We start from the raw sequence: 22,723 nt of genomic DNA, 5'->3' as shown, positions 1-22,723 counted from the left end.
GCCACCTGGGAAGCCCAAAATGGATGAGAATGGGAGAATTTAATTCAGGTGACAATATTATATCCACTACTATAGGAAGAATCCTTTAAAAGAAATGGAGTAGCCCTCATAGTCAACACAATTAACTATGCCGCACAATTGCACTCATTTCACAGGCTAGCAAAGTAATGCTCAAAATTCTTCAAGCCAGGCTTCAATAGTATGTGAACTGAGAACTTCCAGATGTTCAAGCTGGATTTAGAAAAGGCAGAGGAACCAGAGATCAAACTGCCAACATCTGTTGGATCATAGAAAAAGCAAGAGAATTCCAGAAAAACATCTACTTCTGTTTCATTGGCTACACTAAAGCCTTTGACTGTATGGATCACAACAAACTGTGGAAAATTCTTAAAGACATGGGAATACCAGACCATCTTATCTGCTTCCTGAGAAACCTATATGTAGACCAAGAAGCAACAGTTAGAACCAACATGGAACAGACTGGTTCCAAATTGGGAAAGGAGTATACCAAAGCTGTATGTTGTCACCCTGCTTGTTTAAGTTATATGCAGAGTATATCATGCAAAATGCCGGGCTGGATGAAGCACAAGCTGGAATCAAGATTGCCGGGAAAAATATCAATAACCTCAGATATGCAGATGACACCACCCTTATGGCAGAAAGTGAAGGGGAACTAAAAAGCCTCTTGATGAAGATGAAAGAGGGGGGTGAAAAACCTGGCTTAAAACTCAACATTCACAAAACAAAGTCATGGCATCCTGTCCCATCACTTCATGGCAAACAGATGGAGAAACAATGGAAACAGTGAGAGACTTTATTTTCTTGCACTCCCAAATCACTGCAGATAGTGACTGCAGCCACAAAATTAAAAGACACTTGCTCCTTGGAAGAAAAGGTATGATAAATCTAGACAGCATATTTAAAGCAGAGACATCACTTTGCCCATAAAGGTCTGTCTAATCAAAGCTATGGTTTTTCCAGCAGTCATATGAGGATGTGAAAGCTGGACCATAAAGAAGGCTGAATGCCAAAGAATTGATGCTTTTGAATTGTGGTGCTGGAGAAGACTCTTGAGAGTCTCTTGGACTGCAGGGAAATCAAACCACTCAATCTTAAAGGAAATCAGTCCTTAATATTCACTGGAAGGACTGATGCTGAAACTGAAGCTCCAATATTTTGGCAACCTGATGTGAAGAGCTGACTCATTGGAAAAGACCCTGATGCTGGGAAAGACTGAAAGAAAAAACAGAAGGGAATGGCAGAGGATGAGATGGTTAGATAGTGTCACCGACTCAATGGACATGAATTTGAGCAAACCCCAGGAGATAATGGAGGACAGAGGAGCCTTGTGTGCTACAGTCCATGGGGTCACAAAGAATCGGACATGTTAGTGACTGAACAAAAACAAGTTTGCCTATTTATTTAACCAATAGAAATATGTTACTTTTGTACATAAAATCGACAGTTTATTACCATCAGTTTTTGCAGCCCTCTTGGAATATTCAATGTTTATATTTCAATTGGTTAACTGAATTTCAACATATAAAAGCAAATAAGGTCACTTTTCACTCTTAAGTTACTTCTAAATGCTTATATATCTTTGGAACTGAATTCAGTTATTTATAATAAACTTATGCTTGTGTTTCACATATTTATATGATGTGGATCTGCACAATCACATGACCATTGATCACTCAAAAGTTCCAAAATCCCAAAAATAACTGATGCAGGCAACTAGCTTTTTGCTCTTCTAAACTAAGGTCAAAGTTGAAGCCCAAATTAGATTCTTTCAAGTCATATTTTTTTCACCTGCCTCATATTACCTCAACCATATTTTTGAATGGCATTTAATTCTTACATCAACTATATCCATACTGAAAAGAAAGAAAGAAAGTGAAGTCACTCAGTCGTATTCAACTCTTTGAGACCCCATGGACTGTAACCTACCATGCTCCTGCAAGTACTGGAGTGGGTTGCCAATTCCTTCTCCAGAGGATCTTCCTGACCCAGTGATCGAACCTAGGTCTCCTGCATTGCAGGCGGACACTTTACCGTCTCAACCACCGGGCAAGCCCATATCCGTACTGGGTACTGGTCAAAATCTACGTTTTGTCTCTTGTGACTCATGAGAAGTTAAAGAGAAAAAAAAGACAGAACATCTGTGTAGTTATTTCCAGAACCATAGCAATTTCAGAAGTCTTATAAGAATCCTAAAGATATATTAGTGTAATGCTTTTTTCTTGGGCTTCCCTGGTGGCTCAGACGGTAAAGCGTCTGCCTGTAATGCGGGAGACCCAGGTTCGATCCCTGGGTTGGGAAGATCCCCTGGAGAAGGAAATGGCAACCCACTCCAGTATTCTTGCTTGGAGAATTCCATGTACGGAGAAGCCTGGTAGGCTACAGTCCATGGGCTCACAAAGAGTCGGACACGACTGAGCAACTTCGCTTTGCTTCTTCACTTTTTTCTTACCGTGCCGGAAAAGTCAATAAATTATTTTTAAATTATGTAAAAATGTAACTCATTTACCGGCTGAGGCAGCATCTTGAAGCTTGAGATGATCTAGCCTCTGCAGCAGAGCCAGGAACCACAAGGTGAAGATGGGTGGAGAGACAGGAGGCTGTGACAGTTGTCATGTTTTCACCCCATGCTCCACTCATAGATACTGCTTCCGGTCTTCACACCTCTAAGCTCCAGTAGTTTCAAGGTTGTAGAGCCCAAGTGACCCCAAAAAGTTCTTAATTGGAAACTGAGAATGCCACCTGACCCCACTGCCATTTCCTTACACAATCAGAGAAATGGTGAACAAAGAAAAACATATAGATACATATACATGTGTATATACATATTCTGGCAGGGTATGTATAATATATGAAACATAGGGGAATGTTTGTGCATTGCCTTATACCCCAAAGTAGGAACTAACAGAAACAACCCCAGTCCTATACAGACAGATCTATGAATGTCTCAGGTGACTGAGGGATGACAGACTAGGCCACCTCAAAGGACTCCATCCATGGAGGTGGTGGCCATAGAGAAGGGGAACTTAAATAGTAGTGGAGGATGAAGGTCTTAAAAACCAGGTACAAAAACAAGTATTGTTTCTGCCTGTAGTTCTCATCCCTCTTTACTTCTCCCATTATTGTGTTTGAGTAATGCTGGTTCTGCTTAAACGTAACATTTGGTTCACAGGTTACAGATGATCAGCTGGGCTGAAGTGAAAGTCCAAAAGAAACGAACATCACTGGGAGAGCATGGGCTTGGATGACTGAACTCAGGAACTCATTTCTAGATGCAGCACTTGATGACTTTGGCTACCCTCCAAAACACACATTAGGTATATAATTTTACTTTTATAGAATGATATTATACATGCATGTCTGAGGGTATCTTTTTAGCACAGTTTTTTGTTTCTCTCCTTTTTTTCTACCAGTCTTTTCATCTCCTCTCTGCCCTCTCCTATCTGATATCCCCCAAGTCTCACAAATGGCCCTTGTTCTCTGTCCTAATGCACCATATCCATACACAGTTGTCTGGGGTTTTGTTTTCCTTTTTTGCCATTGTTTACAATACACAATACACTGTTCTTTGCATCTTACTTTCAAACCCAACAATACTTTGTGGAAATTCTTCCTAATTGGCTGGTTTGGCTCTAATTCTTTCTGTTTAACGGCATAATAATATTCCCGAGTATGGCTGGGCCATAATTTATTGAACTTTTCTGTGCTGTGTGTATGCTTAGTCACTCAGTCGTGTCCGACTCTTTGCGACAGCATGGACTATAGCCCGCCAGGCTCCTCTGTCCATGGGGATTCTCCAGGCAAGAATACTGGAGTGGGTTGCCATGCCCTCCTCCAGGGGATCTTTCCAACCCAGGGACTGAACCCAGGTCTCCCGCATTGCAGGTGGATTCTTTACCATCTGAGTCATCAGGGAAGCCTGAACATTTCTAGTATTTAGCATTAATCACTTTTCAAGATTATTTTTTACTTACATATCCTTACATGCCAGTCACTGGTACTTCTAATTCTATGGCATTGGCTCCCAGGTATGGGATTGGTGGGGCACAGGATATATGTTTTAAATTTTATTTTTTTATTTTTATTTTTTAAAATATAAATTTATTTATTTTAATTGGGGGTTAATAACTTTAAAATATTGTATTGGTTTTGCCATACATCAACATGAATCCGCCACGGGTGTACATGTGTTCCCCATCCTGAATCCCACTCCCTCCTCCCTCCCCCTACCATCCCTGTGTCATTCCAGTGCACCAGCCCCAAGCAGATTATATTATAAAACAATAATAATAATTTACTTTTCCACAGACAGCATATGAAGAAACCCCTCATTTTTCCTGTCTTTTACCAACTCATTATACCAGGCATTTCCACTCTTTTTAATGTGGTCAGTACAATGGACATAGAGTGATTTTTCACTTTGAATATAATTTGCTTGTTTGAACATATTTTATATTTTTTAGCCACTTGGATTTGGTCTTCCATGAGCTGTCTACTCATTAGATAAAAAAACAGACACACCAAGATGGGAAGGATAAATAATTATAGATGAATTCTACATACAACACTATGGCAACTCATTGGAAAATTGTGAAAAAGGAGAGGATGACTAGAAATTTTTTAATTATCAAAATTCACCCAAGAAGAGGTGGAAAATACAAATCAGCTGATTAACATAGAAAATTAGAAAGGTAAATTAATACCTGCTTTTTAAAAATATCAGAACCAGATATACTATCTAACCTTCTATCCTTTTTAAAGAAGAGATAATTTCTGTGATACTTAAATTGTTGTAGCTCATAGAAAACTACGGAAAAATTCCCATTTAATTTTGTGAGGTTGGTCTATTTTTAAAGAGAGAAAGTGCAACTATATGTCAATCTCACTTATAAATTTATAAGTAAAAGTCAAAACATTGGGGAATAAAATCTAGCAGTACATCAAAATAATAATTTATGGTGGTCAAGTGATGATAGCTAAACATGAAAAGGAATCCAGATTAGGAGTTCTCTTCTCTTAATGCATTAGATTAACAAACTAAAGAACAAAAACCAAATAACTGCATTAATAGATACTAAAAAATTATTTGATAAAAGCTCAGCAATTATCTCCAAAATAGGGGAAATTATGAAACTATCTGTGCTGACATCTGTTACCAAAAGTCCTTAAAATGTATCACCCCAAACTAGCCAAATAAGTCAGGCACCATCTATCAATGTCTGCTACCCTCATTATAATTCAATATTACCTTAGCCGGTTTAACAAACACCAGATAAATGTCCAGATAAAACTCTGGACATTCATATACCTAGAAAATTCAAGAGAAAGAAACTTCTGGAACACATACTAATCAACAGTGTTTCCTTATATTAATGATATGGAATAAGAATGTAGATGCTACAAAAGAAAAGGTAAACATACACACTTTTCCACTTTTTGTAGGAGAGAAGAGACCAAGGGTCCCTAACCTCACGGTCAATACCCTGTTGGGAACTGGGCTGTGCAGAACAAGGTAAACAACTGGCGAAACGGAAACCATCCCCCACCCTGGTCTGTGGAAAAACTGTTTTCCACGAAACTGATTCCTGGTGCCAAAAAGGTTGGGGACCACTGGAACAGACCACAGCAAACCCAATATAAAAATAATTGGAGAAAATACACTTGTAACAAAGAAGACCAATAAAGTATTGATATCTACAATATATAGCATTCTTACACATTTGCAAGCAAAAGACAAACAACCCCACTATAAACAAGTGTTGAAAGTCACACCTTGATGAGATAAGGAACTAAACTTTATACCGCAGAAAGCAAGTTTCCCCTCAAAATGGTTGCTTCTAGCAAAGGAAACTGTGTCAGATTAACTATCAGATTACAGCCTCCTTTAAACCCTCCTCGCACCATCACCACCTAAAATCGTATGCCCTCAAATGCTAGTCTTATATCTCATATCAGGCTGCCTTGGTTGTGGATGAAAGAGAAACATGGGCACCATTTAAATCTCTGGAGCACTGATTCCTGAATCCAGCTTGACAGTACCCCTGTGAATTCTACTTCACATGTGTTGGCCCTGAAATCCTGCTGAGCTGCAGAGTGGGTTCTGCTGGCCCTGGATGGCCTCAGCCTTCTTTATACTCCTGATCTGTGGTGTGGCTCTGAAAGACACATCACCTGGCTTTTGGAAGCAGATTTAGGTGTTGTCTGCAGTTTTACCACCAAGCCCCATCCACCAGACTGAGCAGTTTGGATGGAATCAGAACCTGGGTCAAGATACTCCATTAGAGTCTGTGTAGGATGCACCATGGGACACTTCTTCTGGTGTGAAAGAGCAGTCCAGCCATTCCCCTGCCCCTGTTCTAGGTGAGTCCCCACTCATCCACATTGTTGGTTATGACACAGTGACCTGGGCAGAGGTGAAGAGCAATGAATGAGGTGATCACAACGCACCAGTTTCTGAACTGCCTCTTGGTCCCAGCCCATGTGTACAGCCTTCATGACCTGGGAATCGCACTCTTTGCCCTGGAGGTTGTGTGAATCCTCTACAGAAAGCACAGCCATCTAAGAGTAACAGCAGAGGGAGTGTGTGGAGACAACCAAGAAGGGGTAAACAAGGTGTGGATGGGGGAGGCATCTACAGTCTCTCTACCCCAGAGAGAAGGTGGATATGACAAAAGCAAGGTGGGGAGTGTCTCAGGGAAACTGACACAGAACTGTGACACATCCCAGGAGTGAGTGGGCTTAGAGGTTAGCAGGGGACAGGGAGATGCAGACTTTCAAAAAGTAGGGGGAGAGATGAGTCATGCAGATAATTCAAAACCTGCAAGGAGGAAATTAAGCACTTAAAATCAAAGGTTGTTAGTTTCCATCCTTCTATAGAGGTTAAGATAAAAGGTCAAAAAGACCAGGTAAGAAGAGGGGATTTCAACACAGGGATCAAAACTGAGGCAGCCTGGGCTGATAGAGGGGCAAAGATGTTTTTGTTAATGGCCCATGATCCTAGCTCAAGTCCATGAAGAATCAGGCAGATTTTTGCAATTTTTCTGAGAGCTCCCATGGTGCCCACCAAACATGTAGGAAGCAGTGTCCATGGATGCAGTCCTGAGCTAAAATTTATGACAGATAGAGGCGAAATGTAAGACCTACTCTCAGGGTGAACTATTAGAAGACACTCAACAGCAGTGCTGACTGGTTTGATGTAGGACCTTTTTCTCTGACATGAAGTGGGTGGACCAGCAACATTCACATCACCTGGGAGCTTATCAGAACAGCCTAATATCAAGTCCTACCCCATACCTACTGAACCAGAATTTGCACTGTAGCAAGATTCCCCAGAGGTCGTGTTTGAGAAACACTGATACAGGCAATGAGGCAGAATGAAGAGACTGCCTGGAGGTGGAACTTTTGCCCAAAGCTTCATGGATAAGTTGGGTCTTGGACAATTTTGCGTATGGATCCTGAGTGCTGGGAGGGAAGAACTGGAGGTATCCTCAAGGCCCACGTCAAATGCTTCACACATGTGAACTCAGGATGACACATGCACCCTGTCTATCCTCTTCTCAGCAAACTTCCCTGGGATGTTTCAAGCCCAGCAATGGCTCTGGTTATCAGGTGTGAATTGACCCACTCAAAGAAACTGGCCTGGGCTACCAATACCCTTCTGCCATTGCTTTCTGACTGCACTCTAGAAGTGGAATGGGGTTTCTGCAAGGGGCCTCAGAATGACCTTGCTGTACCAGGCCTTTCTCTCCCTTACTCATGTGACCTTCCTGTTGGGAGAAATATGTATTTAGGTACAAGTAATATACTTCCTTCCTATTAAGGGGCCTGCCTTTTGCTTTTACGAAACCCACAAAAGGGAAAATTTCAACTCAATCCAAAGAAAGGAATAATTCATATGTTAAGAATGGCCCTAATCCCTTAGCAAGGGACTATCTTCTAGGTCCAGAAAGGGGAGATTAATCCATGCACTCTTAATGGATGCTTTGTGTGAGGCAGATGCAGCCTCCACACCACATTTCCCCCACCCAGAATAGCTTTTCCTGAACTGTGTTTCAGCACCTGACCTACATTGAGGTTCCACTTTAAAGTGGCTCTTTGCAGTGCTGTGCTGTATCTACTCCATGGGTCTTGTGAAGGGTATTGATTACAGTGCCCTAGTAGCTGCCATCACGTGCTCCATGATACACCAGTGAACAGCTGTGACAGAAAATTAGGAGAAAAAGGAAAAAGAAGTCAAAGATTCTCTTCTGTGCTCCAGAAGCTCTGGAAGCTAGTCTCTTTGCTGTGAAATTCACAAGGTCTTTAATACATTAATGTGGAACGCTCCAAGAAGAAGATCTGATAGATAGGGGCTTTCCAAACTTATTTAACCACCTTTTTCAAGACAATCTTGTCTGTACAGACTTCACCATGTTCATTTTGTCTCAAAGAAGACCCACGAGAGACACTTTTCTCAAATTCAGTACCAAGAATGGCATTTCCTGGGGAACTACTCTGCTGATTTTGTGAGTCCTGACAATTCAAAACTAGCCATGTTTTACTCTTTTCATTTGCTTCTGAGCTGAGGGAAAGACACTGGAAGGCCTCCAGAAAGTATACCAAAATTTGGAGCACTCCCTCTGTGGCCTGACTCACTGCTGTCCACTTGTTTTCCTCAATTTCCTCAATGATTTATCTGAAACGTTTCTCTTGACCTAGCTGTATGTAAATCACATTAAATCTTTTTCCAAACAAAAATTCAGAGAGGCTATGCAACTCACCCAAGGTCACACAGCTTCAGTTCAGTTCAGTCGCTCAGTCATGCCTGACTCTTTGCGACCCCATGAATCGCAGCACGCCAGGCCTCCCTGTCCATCACCAACTCCCGGAGTTCACTCAAACTCAAGTCCATCGAGTCAGTGATGCCATCCAGCCATCTCATCCTCTGTCGTCCCCTTCTCCTCCTGCCCCCAATCCCTCCCAGCATTAGAGTCTTTTCCAGTGAGTCAACTCTTTGCATGAGGTGGCCAAAGTACTGGAGTTTCAGCTTCAGCATCATTGCTTCCAAAAAACACCCAGGACTGATCTCCTTTAGAATGGACTGGATGGATCTCCTTGCAGTCCAAGGGACTCTCAAGAGTCTTCTCCAACACCACAGTTCAAAAGCATCAATTCTTTGGCACTCAGCTTTCTTCACAGTCCAACTCTCACATCCATACATGACCACTGGAAAACCCATAGCCTTGACTAGACGGACCTTTGTTGGCAAAGTAATATCTCTGCTTTTTAATATGCTATCTAGCTTGGTCATAACTTTTCTTCCAAGGAGTAAGCGTCTTTTAATTTCATGGCTGCAGTCACTATCTGCAGTGATTTTGGAGCCCCAAAAAAATCAAGTCTGACACTGTTTCCACTGTTTCCACATCTATTTCCCATGAAGTGATGGGACCAGATGCCATGATCTACACAGCTTACCAGAGAGGAATTCAAGATTCACCCTCAGTTTTGCCCCTCTTTGAGGCCTAAATTCTCCTAGGCCACCCTCCTAGTCCTGTAGGGCCCATGAAAGACCTGGATGTGTTGGCAACAATGTTGGCAGGAAGTGATCATTACTGAACAATAAGGATTTGGCTTAATCTTTCCTCTGCCTTTGCTTGTTTCTTACTGCCTAACCTCCTCCACACCCACACTTTAGGATCCCTTCCCTATTTTCCAAGACTTCTCATCGGCTCCCTAAGTCCAAGACCCACAACCTGTGTCTCATAGCTCCAGCACATGTACTTCTAAATAACCAGATATGTGAGAACAATGTACTGAGTGGTCAGCACAGACACTAGCCATAATAACAGGGGTGATCAATTCCAGCTGAGTCTCTCCACCTGCACACAACAGAAACCCAGCCACAGGGGTGGCTTGACTAATTATGGACTTGTCTCACTCGCACAAATACCCCAGCTTCTGCATCCAGCTCTCTACTCTGCATCTCTAGAGTAATGCTTTCGTCTCCTGCTGCCACATGGGCTCCAGATGGCTGGCCCACTGCCAGCCTCATATTTGCATTCTAAGCAGGAAGGAAAACGAAGAGATAAATTAAGAGGAGGAGGTAGGGCAGCAAGAATATGAAAGAAGAACAATTTCCTAGGAATTTCTAGTAGATTTCTCTTTCAGTCTCATTGGCCAAGACGGTGCCACACAGCCGTCCCTAGCTAGAAGGGAGACTGTCCTGAATGTAAACACAGTTAGAAAGGAAAGAAGAGACACAGAGGTGGGGCAGTAAGCTGGTATGATCTGTCACGCCAGTTCAGTTCAGTTGCTCAGTCATGTCCCACTCTTTGCGACCCCATGAACTGCAGCATGCCAGGCCTCTCTGTCTATCACCAACTCCCAGAGTCACTCAAACTCATGTCCATCAAGTCGGTGATGCCATCCAGACATCTCCTCCTCTGTCGTCCCCTTCTCCTCCTGCCCCCAACCCCTCCCAGCATCAGGGTCTTTTCCAATGAGTCAACTCTTCGCATGACGTGGCCAAAGTATTGGAGTTTCAGCTTTAGAATCAGTCCTTCCAATGAACACCAGGACTGATCTCCTTTAGAATGGACTGGTTGGATCTCCTTGCAGTCCAAGGGACTCTCAAGAGTCTTCTCCAACACCACAGTTCAAAAGCATCAATTCTTTGGCACTCAGCTTTCTTCACAGTCCAACTCTCACATCCATACATGACCACTGGAAAAACCATAGCCTTGACTAGACAGACCTTTGTTGGCAAAGTAATGTCTCTGCTTTTGAATATGCTGTCTAGGCTGGTCATAACTTTCCTTCCAAGGAGTAAGCATCTTTTAATGTCATGGCTGCAGTCACCATCTGCAGTGATTTTGGGGCCCAAAAAAATAAAGTCTGACACTGTTTCCCCATCTATTTCCCATGAAGTGATGGTACCAGATGCCATGATCTTCGTTTTTTGAATGTTGAGCTTTAAGCCAGCTTTTTCACTCTCCTCTTTCACTTTCATTAGGAGGCTTTTTAGTTCCTCTTCACTTTCTGCCATAAGGGTGGTGTCATCTGCATATCTGAGGTTATTGATATTTCTCCTGGCAATCTTGATTCCAGCTTGTGCTTCTTCCAGCCCCACGTTTCTCATGATATACTCTGCATAGAAGTTAAATAAGCAGGGTGACAATATACAGACTTGACATACTCCTTTCCTATTTGGAACCAGTCCTATTTGGAACCAACTGGAATTCCATCACCTCCACTAGCTTTGTTTGTAGTGATGCTTTCTAAGGCCCACTTGACTTCACATTCCAGGATGTCTGGCTCTAGGTCAGTGATCACACCATCGTGATTATCTGGGCCGTGAAGATCTTTTTTGTACAGTTCTTCTGTGTATTCTTGCCACCTCTTCTTAATATTTTCTGCTTCTGTTAGATCCATACCATTTCTGTCCTTTATTGAGCCCATCTTTGCATGAAATATTCCCTTGGTATCTCTAATTTTCTTGAAGAAATCCACGCCAGAGGCCACCCCAAATGCCTGAGTTGGGTACAAGATACAAAAAGCAGGCAGCAGGAACTAGAGGGGAAGCACCAGGGCTGAAAGGGTGGGCAGAGCCAAATAGGGGGTGCACCCAGGGTCACTGTGCTGCATCCCAGGCTCCCCTTCAGATCAGAAGGATTCATTCCCCCAGTGCTGGGAGGGCTGCCAACACAGACACAGCTGTCAGCCCCCTCTGGGCATTACTCTGGCTGAAAAGAGTCACAGACCCTTAACAGCTTTCATCCACTGCCTCCCCTCTTCATAACTCTACAGGGTTCTCCCAGCTCCAGAGCTCCCCATGGAGTCAGCTGAGGCCTTTGTTGAGACTGCATGCAGCCCAGTTTCTCCCTCTTCTCAATCTACTTCCTGTCTTTCCCTCCCACCTGAGTTATCCTAAGCACTCCTGATAAACACCCAGCAGGATGATTTCCCAGAGGTGCAGTCTGCATCAAGGAATAAGCCACTTCTTTCAAGTTCAATCCAACACGTGTGTGTGATGAATGTGAGTACATCTGAAGCCCTGTGCTGGGTGCTGGGAATGGAGGGGGCAGGGAATACAAACATGAACAAGCATTAGTCTCCACCTTTAAGGAGCTCATAGGCTTGTGCAAGGAAGCCGGGAAAATAAGGAGCTAAGACACAAGCCCGAACAGAGTACAGCAAGGATAAAGTACAGTGGATGTTCACAGGAGGAAAGTGTTATCAATAGTCTGGACTAGAGTAGTAACAGACTAGGAAATCTGGAGGAGCTTCAAGGAGAGGGAGCCTTTGAAATGGCCTCTGAGGATGATACGGCAGAGCCCACGGCAGAGAAGCACTCCAGGCAGGGCCAGTGAAGCAAAGGCACAGAGGACTGGGTGTGGGCCATGTCCACAGGGTGGTAACACAGAATGGGAAGTGAAATTGAGCACTAGCTCCAAGTCAGACAGCCAGGGTTTGACTTTCATCTCTGCCTTCTCTGAAAGAGGGGGATCAGGAATATTCCTTAACCTGTCACAACCAGAACTTTCTCCTCTGCACAACAGTAATTTTACATTCCCTTTCCCCAAAGGGCTGTGGTGGAGACCGAGAAGCTAAGACATGTAGACCACTACACAGAAACCTGAGGAATCCTGAGGCTCAGCTGAAACTCTAGTTGTTATCACACAAGTAGAGACGTTGAGGAGGCTGTGGTGCTCAAAGTGAGGTCTCCAACCAGCAGTGTGAGCAACACGTTAGAAAAGCAGTCTTGGGCCCCACTCACCCCAGACCTACTGAACCAGCAACACTCTGGGTGGGCCTGTCAATCTGTACTTCAGCAAGGACAAGCAGGAGAAGCACTGTGAGGGAGGGCTTGGAAACAGTGCAAAAAGCCCATTCGGGGAGAGAGCCGAATCATTTCCGTAACCTTGTCTTTCACCCCACTTCCTTAGACTCATAATGAAATAGCAAAAGAGACATCAGAAGAAGAAACACCCAGGGCAGAGGCTCCTTTTTACTCTTCTTCCTTTAAGGCGCTATTAAACAGAACAAGAGACAACTTCCCAAATTCCACAGACTGTTAGACCTGTGACAGAATCTGATCTTCTTTCCTTTACTTTTGGAGAAGTTGAGGGGTAACAAGCCATGGTCAGTGTCTCAGATTCACTGGCAGAGTCAGGACTGAAGCTCAGGCCTCCCAGCTTCAAACTATGATGACTAAAAAATGAAATTGTTTTGGTCAAAGAGGAAAGTAACTGATAAAGTAGATCAAAATGAAGCTATAGGAGATCTGTGTGAATAATTAAGAGCCAGTGGAGTTAGCGAGCAGAAGGGGTACATCTACAGTACCATTTTTGCAGAATCCTCAACCAAAATTATTGACCAAACATCTGTTAAGCCTCAAATTCCACCATTGTAAGAGCTTTTCACACACAGCAAACCAGGCAAGCCTAAACCCACTGCTACCTCAAAATTAGAATATCCAGAAGGCTTTAATTATAGAAGGGATGAGGAGGAGAAGGAAGCAAGAGACATTTTACAGAGCCATACAATAGAAAGCTATAGCTCCTAAGTTCCTATATTTAAATGGATCTGTAAAGGGGAAATGATGCTAAAGCTGAAACTCCAGTACTTTGGCCACCTCATGCAAAGAGTTGACTCATTGGAAAAGACCCTGATGCTGGGAGGGATTGGGGGCAGGAGGAAAAGGGGACGACAGAGGATGAGATGGCTGGATGGCATCACCAACTCGATGGACATGAGTCTGGGTGAACTCCGGGAGTTGGTGATGGACAGGGAGGCCTGGCGTGCTGCGATTCATGGGGTCACAAAGAGTCGGACACAACTGAGCAACTGAACTGAACTGAACTGAACTGTAAAGGGGAAAATAGCTAAACTGTTACACAGAGAAAGGGTTGTAAAAAGTATCTACTTTAAAGTCCAAATTTTGTGAAACTACAAAAATAAAGAGACTCTTGAAAATTAATGCCTCAGTCTTAATAAAAAGAAGTGGTGAGCCCAGCTGGAGTTAGGTGAATCAACGTGGCCTCTGTGTAGGAGCCCTCCCCTCACAGTGCTTCTCCTGCTTGTCCTTGCTGAAGTACAGACTGACTGGCCCACCCAGAGAGTTGCTGGCTCAGTAGGTCTGGGGTAAGTGGGGCCCAAGTGAGCAGACGACAACAAAAAATTAACAAGGAATTTTAAAAAGGAGCCCGACTGAAGTAAGGAGATCTTTGGTTGCTCTTAGCTCTGGGTTTTACCAAGATGTGGCTGGAGGAGGGATAGGCAAGGACAATTTTGTAGGCTGTTCCCTAAACAAGCCTGCTGCTCCTGCTATAGGGGCAGGTGACAACTAAAACCCATGTGGCGCTCTGCTCACCCAGCCACATGCTCAGACCAGTGCGGGGTGACACGTGTTCCTAAGCTCTTAAACCAAAGGACAGAATCATGTTGCTGGGCCGCCTTGTAATATCTGTCATTTAAGTCTGTTCAAAGTAACTGCTTGGCAACCCATTCAGTATTCAGTTCAGTTGCTCAGTCGTGTCTGACTCTTTGCGACCCCATGAACCGCAGCACACCAGGCCTCCCTGTCCATCACCAACTCCCAGAGTTCACCCAAACACATGTCCATTGAGTCGGTGATGTCATCCAACCATCTCATCCTCTGTCGTCCCCTTCTCCTCCTGCCCTCAATCTTTCCCAGCATCCCATACCTTTAAACAAATGATGGGTTCTTTGCAAATACCCTTATTTTCTTCATAAACTCCCAAACATAGAAGACCCAGTGAATCATTCAGAATCAGTATCCTGGTGTTCAGACAAAGCAGGAATCTTCCCTCAGAGAAGAACGTGAGCAGATCTACTTTTAGGAAGGGGCACCAAATACAGTGCAGTCGTTACTGCTTCTGGAGGCAGAGTCATAACTCCCCTTATTATTATGTAAAGTTTTTAATCTTGTTTGTTTCTGCAATGTCTTTTCTCAAGATCTTAGTGATTTTGACCGTATATCTAGGGATCTGCTTTCTTGCTTCATTCCATGACACCTCCACACTCTATGTGACTAAAAATGGTCATATTGACTCACTTGTAGAAATCCTTCCCCAACATCAACTCTTTAAAAGGTAAAAATTAAACAAGTGGTAATAGTGGTGGCCTCCTCACTTTCGCAATGAACAGGAAAGAAGTACTGCTCTCCTGGGAAGAAACTGGATTCCAACAAGTACAAATGAAAGGGAGCTGACTTGTTTGCTGTTGGAAGATTTCTAACTCACTGTGTGGGAGAGGACGGACACATGACCCCAGCATATTCAGGATCTGACCACTCATTTCCACCTCTTACTCCTATCCTTAAAAATCTTCTGTCATGGGAACTTTGCCTTTCTTGTCCCTGCTGGTGTCTGCTTCAACAGGCTGTGCTCAATGCAGCCACCAGAGTGATGTGATCCTGTTACTACATCAGTCACTTTGCTACCCAGGGCCCTCAGATAGTTTCCCAGCTCACGCCCAGTAAAAGGCAAATCCCTGCCGAAAGCCTACCTGCCCCACACAATACAGGGCTCCCCACTACGTCTCTGCCCTGCGTCTCCATACACTCCCCCTCACTTTCTCTGCTCCAACTACTCTGGCCCCCTTGCTATTTCTTTGTGTGCAAGTATTGAAATTTCTTCAGGCCAGACATGTATCTAAAAATGGAACTGCTGAATCAGAGCATCTCTACATTTTCTAGATATTGCCAAACTGCTTGTCAAATGGGTTTGCCAACTTACATCCCTACCCACATTATGGGAGATGGCTGGTTTCTCCAAATCCTCAATGAAAATTGGCTTTTTCATCTTTACTAAGCAGATGGATGGGAACGGTTAACCCGATACTGTTTCAGTGTGCACTTTCTTGATTACGATGGAAATTTAGCATATTTTCCTGTCTATTGGCCATTTGTTTTTCTCATTCTGAAAAGTTGCCAAGGGATAAAGGAGATTTTAGTAACTCAATTTCTTAGAAAAGTTTATTCGGTTTTTCTATTTTTCATGAGTCAATTTCACCAATGTATAATTTTCTAGGAAATTATCCATTTTGTCCAAACTTTCAAATGTACTGTCATAAAGTTGCTGCAAGCATTCTATCATCTCTGTTCTAGTTTAGTCTTTTGTGGCTGTTGTTGATAATATTGCTTCTCTGTGCCTTTTCTCGTTCTTTTTTCCTTCATCCATCTTGCTTAGAGGTGCGATCACTGAGACTGTGAATGATCTCGGGTCGGGTAAATAAAGTTACGAACAAAAGTTTCAGTTTTCAGATTCTTTTGGATTTCAGACTTGTGGACTTACAGATTGCGGACTGATGCTTTCATTTTCATTCAGCTCTAATTACTTTGTCACCTCTGTTCTGCTTTCATTATTAACTCATGAGGCATTTAGAAATTTATTTTTTCAGTTTCAGAAACATGTTTTTTTGGTTTTTACAATTTATACAAACACAATTTTTAATTTAATAAACTGTAGTCAGAGACTGTGGTCTGTGTCATAACACTTCCTTATTTTCTAATAACTCTATTATGAACTCGGATCTGGTCAATATTTATCAAGGTCTCTACACAGTCTTGGTTCCAGAGCTGCTCCACTGGTGCGCCATGAATGGACTGTAGGTTTTGTAACATATTGATTTCTTCAGCCCCCAGGACAGTTGGGCAGGGCCTTCTCATAGGCAACCTCATGGGTTTTCTGGAAGGCAGCCCCTTGCCCGGGGAAGCGCACAATGTAGCCCCCAAGAACAGTAAACTCATGATGTCCACCTGGCCCTGTGCTCTATGATAATGTGCTAAGAGCCCAGACAAAGGGACACCCACATCACCAGCCATCTGCAGAGCTCATGGCTGCCCAGCAAGGACAAAGGGTCTGCGGAATTGAGGTTCACAGTCCAGGTGCCTGGGAGATGGAGCACAGGCTTCTGGTTAACACCGGGGGCTGGGGAAGCTTGGTGGGGCTCCCAGCTTTAAGCAGCTGTGTGCACTCTATGTTCTACATATTTCGTCACTTGTGTCCATTTGTGCTTGATGCACCCTTTTAGTGGCATCCAAACTAACTGCAGGGTGACTGTTCTAACAATATTTGTGAGCTTTGTAGAGTTGCACAGTTTTTAAACTCTTAACACATTTCATTGCCTTTGATATTCATTTGTACTTCAACATTGTAAGACATTTCAACATTATATTTGTTAATGAAAGAGAAAAACTATTAGATTCTTCAAATATAATTTTAACTGTTGTAAAATTTTGTATGGTTGTAAATATTTTGCTTTAATTTTTATTTAAAAATTATTACTTGTGTAAATAAATAAAGCTTCCCATTTATTGTGATTAGCATGAATTTGAAATTATTGTTATCAAAAATCTTGATCTGAAAGTATCCAGCAGTTTCAAGCATAAACATGATAAGGGTTTATGTTTATAGGACAAACTTTCTCATTTAAAATTGGGAAAATATTTTATTTGTAAAATTTATTTACAACCAACATTAGTATTTTATTATATTATAAATTTTACATCTTCTAATACTAACAAAATGAAAATTACTTTTTTAATAGACTGTTGCTTTAATACTACATAGTCTTCTTTTCCAAATTAAGGATTTTACATAAATTCTATTTTGATCTTAGTAATCTTTTGACTTTTTTTAATAGAATAACTCTTTCCGACCCCTTTATTTTCAATCTATATGGTGATCTTATAGGAGTATAAGCAATGGGTAATAATTTGCTTTTAATGAATAATGTTAATCCATTTACTTTTTACTTTTTTGTGGTTTTTGATATAATCTGGCTTTAGCCATCTTGCTTTATTTTCTCTTATCTAACCTAATATAAGAATACTAGAAAAGAAAAGCTATGAACAACCTAGACAACACATTAAAAAGCAGAGACGTTACTTTGCCAACCAAGGTCCGTATAGTCAAAGCTATGGTTTTTCCAGTAGTCATGTATGGATGTGAGAGTTGGACTATAAAGAAAGCTGAGCACCAAAGAATTGATGCATTTGAACTGTGGTGGTGGAGAAGACTCTTGAGAGTCCCTTGGACTGCAAAGAGATCCAACCAGTCAATCCTAAAGGAAATCAGTCCTGAATATTCATTGAAGGACTGATGCTGAAGCTCCAATACTTTGGCCACCTGATGCAAAGAACTGACTCATTGGAAAAGACCCTGATGCTGGGTAAGATTGAAGGCGGGGGTAGAAGGGGTTGACAGAGGATGAGATGGTTGGATGGAATCACCAACTCAATGGATATGGGTTTGGGTGAACTCCAGGAGTTGGTGATGGACAGGGAGCCTGGCGTGCTGCGGTTCATGGGGTCGCAAAGAGTCAGACACCACTGAGCGACTGAACTGAAACATTTATCTACGAGTTTTTGTTATGAACATAAATTTTCATTTATCTGGAAATAAATACTTAGAAATTCAGTAGCTGTGTCATATCATATTTGCAGATTTAATTTTAAGAGACTGCCAACTTCTTTTCTGGAATGACTGTCAAGTTTTATTTACATCCTGACCAGCAATGTGAGCAGTTTTTTCACTGTCACCAGCATTTGACTTTAGCCAATCTGATAGGTGTTTAGTAATAGTTCATCCTGACTTAATTTGCATTTCCCTAAAGGACAGTGATGTTGAACATTTTTTCATGTGTTTTTTGGCTATTTCCTCTTTAGTAAAAGTCTGTTCATGTTTTATGTCCTTCTCTTTAGTTATTATTTTTTTACTGTTGAGTTTTGAGAGTTCTTCATACCATACATTCTAGATGCTAGCCCTTTGTTGGATATGTGTGTTGCAAATAATTTCTCCACTTTGAACTTTCCCTTTTTGCCTTCTTAAGAGAATATTTTATAAACCAAAAGCTTTTAAAGTTTAACTTTATCAACTTTTTCTTTTATGGATCATGTTTTTGGTATCAAGTCTAAGATCTCTGCCTAATACTACATCCCAAATTTTTTCTTTAACAAAAGCTGTAAAATACCTTTAACATTTAAGTCCATGATCCATTTTGAGTTGTTTTTGTATTTTTTTTTTTCTTTCCGAGGTCAACTATCTGCTTAAGTGCCATTTGTGGAAAAGTTTTTTCTTCCTCCCAGGAATTACCTTTGTGCCTTTGTCAACAATCAGTTGCCCACATTTATGTGGGTCTATTACTGGATTCTCTATTCTGTTTCACTTACCTATGTGACTAGATCTCCACAAACAATGCAAAGAAATAGAGGAAAACAACAGAATGGGAAAGACTAGAGATCTCTTCAAGAAAATTAGATATCACGGGAACATTTTGTGCAAAGATGGGCACCATAAAGGACAGAAATGGTAAGGACCTAACAGAAGCAGAAGATATTAAGAAGAGGTGGCAAAAACACACAGAAGAACTATACAAAAAAGCTATTAATGACTTGGATAACCACAATGGTGTGATCACTCACCTAGAGCCAGGCATCATGGAGTCCGAAGTCCAGGGGGCCTTAGGAAGCATTACTAGGAACAAAGCTAGTGGAGGTGATGGAATACCAGCTGCTGCTGCTGCTGCTGCCGCTAAGTCACTTCAGTCGTGTCTGACTCTGTGCGACCCCATAGACAGCAGCCCGCCAGGCTCCCCCATCCCTGGGATTCTCCAGGCAAGAACACAGGAGTAGAATTCCAGTTGAGCTATTTCAAATCCTAAAAGATGATGCTGTTAAAGTGCTGCACTCAATGTGCCAGCAAATTTGGAAAACTCAGCAGTGGCCACAAGACTGGAAAAGGTCAGTTTTTATTCCAATCCCAAAAAAGGGCAATGCCAAAGAATAAAATTCAAACTACCGTACTACTGCACTCATTTCACATGCTAGCAAAGTAATGCTCAAAATCCTTCAAGCTAGGCTTCAACAGTATGTGAACCAAGAACTTCTAGATGTTCAAGCTGGATTTAGAAAAGGCAGAGGAACCAGAGATCAAATTTCCAATATCCATTGGATCACAGAAAAAGCAAGGGAATTTCAGAAAAACACCTACTTCTGCTTCATTGACTAGGCTAAAACCTTTCACAGTGTGGATCACAACAAACTGTGGAAAATTCTTAACAGAAATGGGAATACCAGACCATCTGACCTGCCTCCTAAGAAACCTATATGCAGGTCAAGAAGCCAACAGTTAGAACTGAACATGGAACAACTGACTGGTTCCAAATGGGAAAGGAGTACATTAAGACTGAATATTGTCACCCCGCTTATTTAACTTACATGCAGAGTACACCATGTGAAATGCCAGACTGGATGAATCACAAGCTGGAATCAAGATTGCTGGGAAACATATCAACAACCTCAGATATGCAGATGATACCACTCTTATGGCAGAAAGCAAAGAGAAACTAGAGAGCCTCTTAATTAAGGTGAAAGAGCGGGGTGAAAAAGCTGACTTAAAACTCAACATTCAAAACACGAAGATCATGATATCTGGTCCCATCACTTTACGGCAAATAGATGGGGAATAAATGGAAACAGTGGTAGATTTTACTTTGGGGGCTCCAAAGTCACTGTGGATGGTGAATGTAGTCAGGAAATTTAAAAGATGCTTAATACTTGGAAGAAAAGCTATGACAAACCTAAGGAGTGTATAGTCACAACTATGGTTTTTCCAGTACAGATGTGAGAGTTGGACCATAAAGAAGGCTGAGCACCGAAGAACTGATGTTTTCAAACTGTGGTGCTGGTAAAGACTCTCAAGAGTCCCTTGAACAGCAAGGAGATCAAACCAGTCAATCCTAAAGGAAAGCAATCTTGAATAGTCACTGGAAGGACTGATGCTGAAGCTAAAGCAGTAATACCTCTGGCCACCTAATGGGAAGAGATGACTCATTAGATAAGACCTTGATGATGGGAAAGATTGAGGGCAGAAGAAGAGGGTGACAGAAGATGAAATGGCTGGATATAGCATCACTGACTCAATGGACCTGAGTTTGAACAAATTCCAAGAGATAATGAAGGACAGGGAAGCCTGGTGTGCTACAGTCTATGGGGTTGCAAAGAGTCAGACACGACTTAGTGACTGAACAAAATCAAAATCTCCACTAATTCCACATATTAATTACTATAGCTATATAGTAAGTCTTGAAATCTAGCAGACTAATCACTCTCATTTTGTTCTTCATTTCTAAGATTTCTACAGCTTTTCTAGTTCCTTTGCTTTCCATATAAATTACAGAATAATCTTGCTTATATCTACAATAATCTTCTTGAGATTTTGAAATAAATTGCATTAAACTTATATATTAGGTTGGGCTTCCTTTGTGGCTCAGCTGGTAAAGAATCCTCCTGCAATGTGGGAGACCTGGGTTCAATCTCTGGGTTTGGAAGATCCCCTGGAGGAGAAGGGAAAGGCTACCCATTCCGGTATTCTGGGCTGGAGATTTCCATGGGGTTGAAAACAGATGGACATGACTGAGCGACTTTCACTTCACTAGTATATTACTTTAGAGATAACTGGCATCATTACTATGCTGAGACTTCTAAAGATCTTTAATTTCTTTCATCAGTTTTGTAGTTTTCAGCATAATCATCCTGTACAAGTTTTGTTAGAGCTATACCTAAATATTTCACTTTTTGAGCAACTGTAAATTGTGTTACATTTTTACCATGTGTCCATGTTCATAGCTAGTATATAGAAACACAATTGACTTTTAGTTGCTTACCTTGCATCCAGCAGCTTTATCAAACTCATTATTTCTAGGAGATTTCCTTGTAGATTTATTGAAATTTCCTATGTAGTCAATTATATTATCTGCAGATAGGGACAGTTTCTTACTTTTGCATCTGTACATTTTTATTTCTTTTCTTCCCAATGGCACTGGGCAATAAAAACTCAGCATGATGTTGAATAGAGTGGTAAAAGTGGGCATTCTTGGCTCGTTTCTAACTTTATAAGGAAAGCATTAAATTACTCACCATTAACCATAATGCTATCTAGGTTTTTTTGCAGTAGAAAGTTTTGCTTTATTCCTGCTTTTCTGAGATTTTTTTCATGAGTGCATCTTGAATTTTGTCCAGTGCTTTTCTGCGTCAACTGATATGATCCTCTGATTTTCTTCTTTAGCCTTTTAATGTAGTGAATTACATTACATGATTTTCAAATATGCCAACCTTGCATCCCTGTAATAAACCCCCTGTGCTGTGCTTAGTTACTCAGTTGTGTCCAACTTTTTGCGACCCCATGGACTGCAGCCTGCCAGGCTCCTCTGTCCATGGGGATTCTCCAGGCAAGAATACTGGAGTCGGTTGCCATGTCCTCCTCCAGAACAAACCCCCTAGGTCATGGAATATAACAGTTTTTAAATACTGATGAATTCTATTTGTTAATATTTTCTTAAGGGTTTTTATGTCTGTAATCATGAGGGATATTGGTCTGCATTTCTTTTATTGTATTAACTTTTCCTAGTTTTCGTAAAAAGATACTTCCAGCTATATTAAATTGTAATTGTTCCCTCCACTTCTACCTTCTGGGAGATGCTGCATAGAAATGGTTTTAATTCTCCAGTGAAAACATATGGACCTGGAATTTTCTTTTTAGGGAAAGTCTTACATTATTAATTTAGTATCTTTATTACTTTGCTGACAAAGGTCCGTCTGGTCAAAACTATAGTTTTTCCAGTAGTCATGTATGGATGTAAGAGTTGGACCATAAAGAAAGCCGAGTGCCAAAGAATGGATGGTTTTGAACTGTGCTGTTGG

General features: G+C 41.7%; 1 protein-coding gene and 1 non-coding gene across 4 annotated transcripts in view; one reads left to right on the top strand and one right to left on the bottom strand.

Annotated features, from left to right (window-relative positions):
• The window catches only part of LOC129634848 (C-C chemokine receptor type 1-like), a 250,081-nt gene that overhangs the window by 128,261 nt on the left and 99,097 nt on the right, over positions 1–22,723 (bottom strand). The gene's annotated exons all lie outside the window — the stretch shown is intronic.
• Positions 2,248–2,319, top strand: TRNAY-GUA (transfer RNA tyrosine (anticodon GUA)). The gene has a single exon. It is a non-coding gene; the product is annotated as a tRNA-Tyr (tRNA).

This window comes from Bubalus kerabau, chromosome 20, assembly GCF_029407905.1.
Source record: "Bubalus kerabau isolate K-KA32 ecotype Philippines breed swamp buffalo chromosome 20, PCC_UOA_SB_1v2, whole genome shotgun sequence".
Lineage (NCBI taxonomy): Eukaryota > Metazoa > Chordata > Mammalia > Artiodactyla > Bovidae > Bubalus > Bubalus kerabau.
The sequence above is the reverse complement of the archived record's forward strand: the minus strand, read 5'-3'. Positions and strand labels throughout refer to the sequence as shown.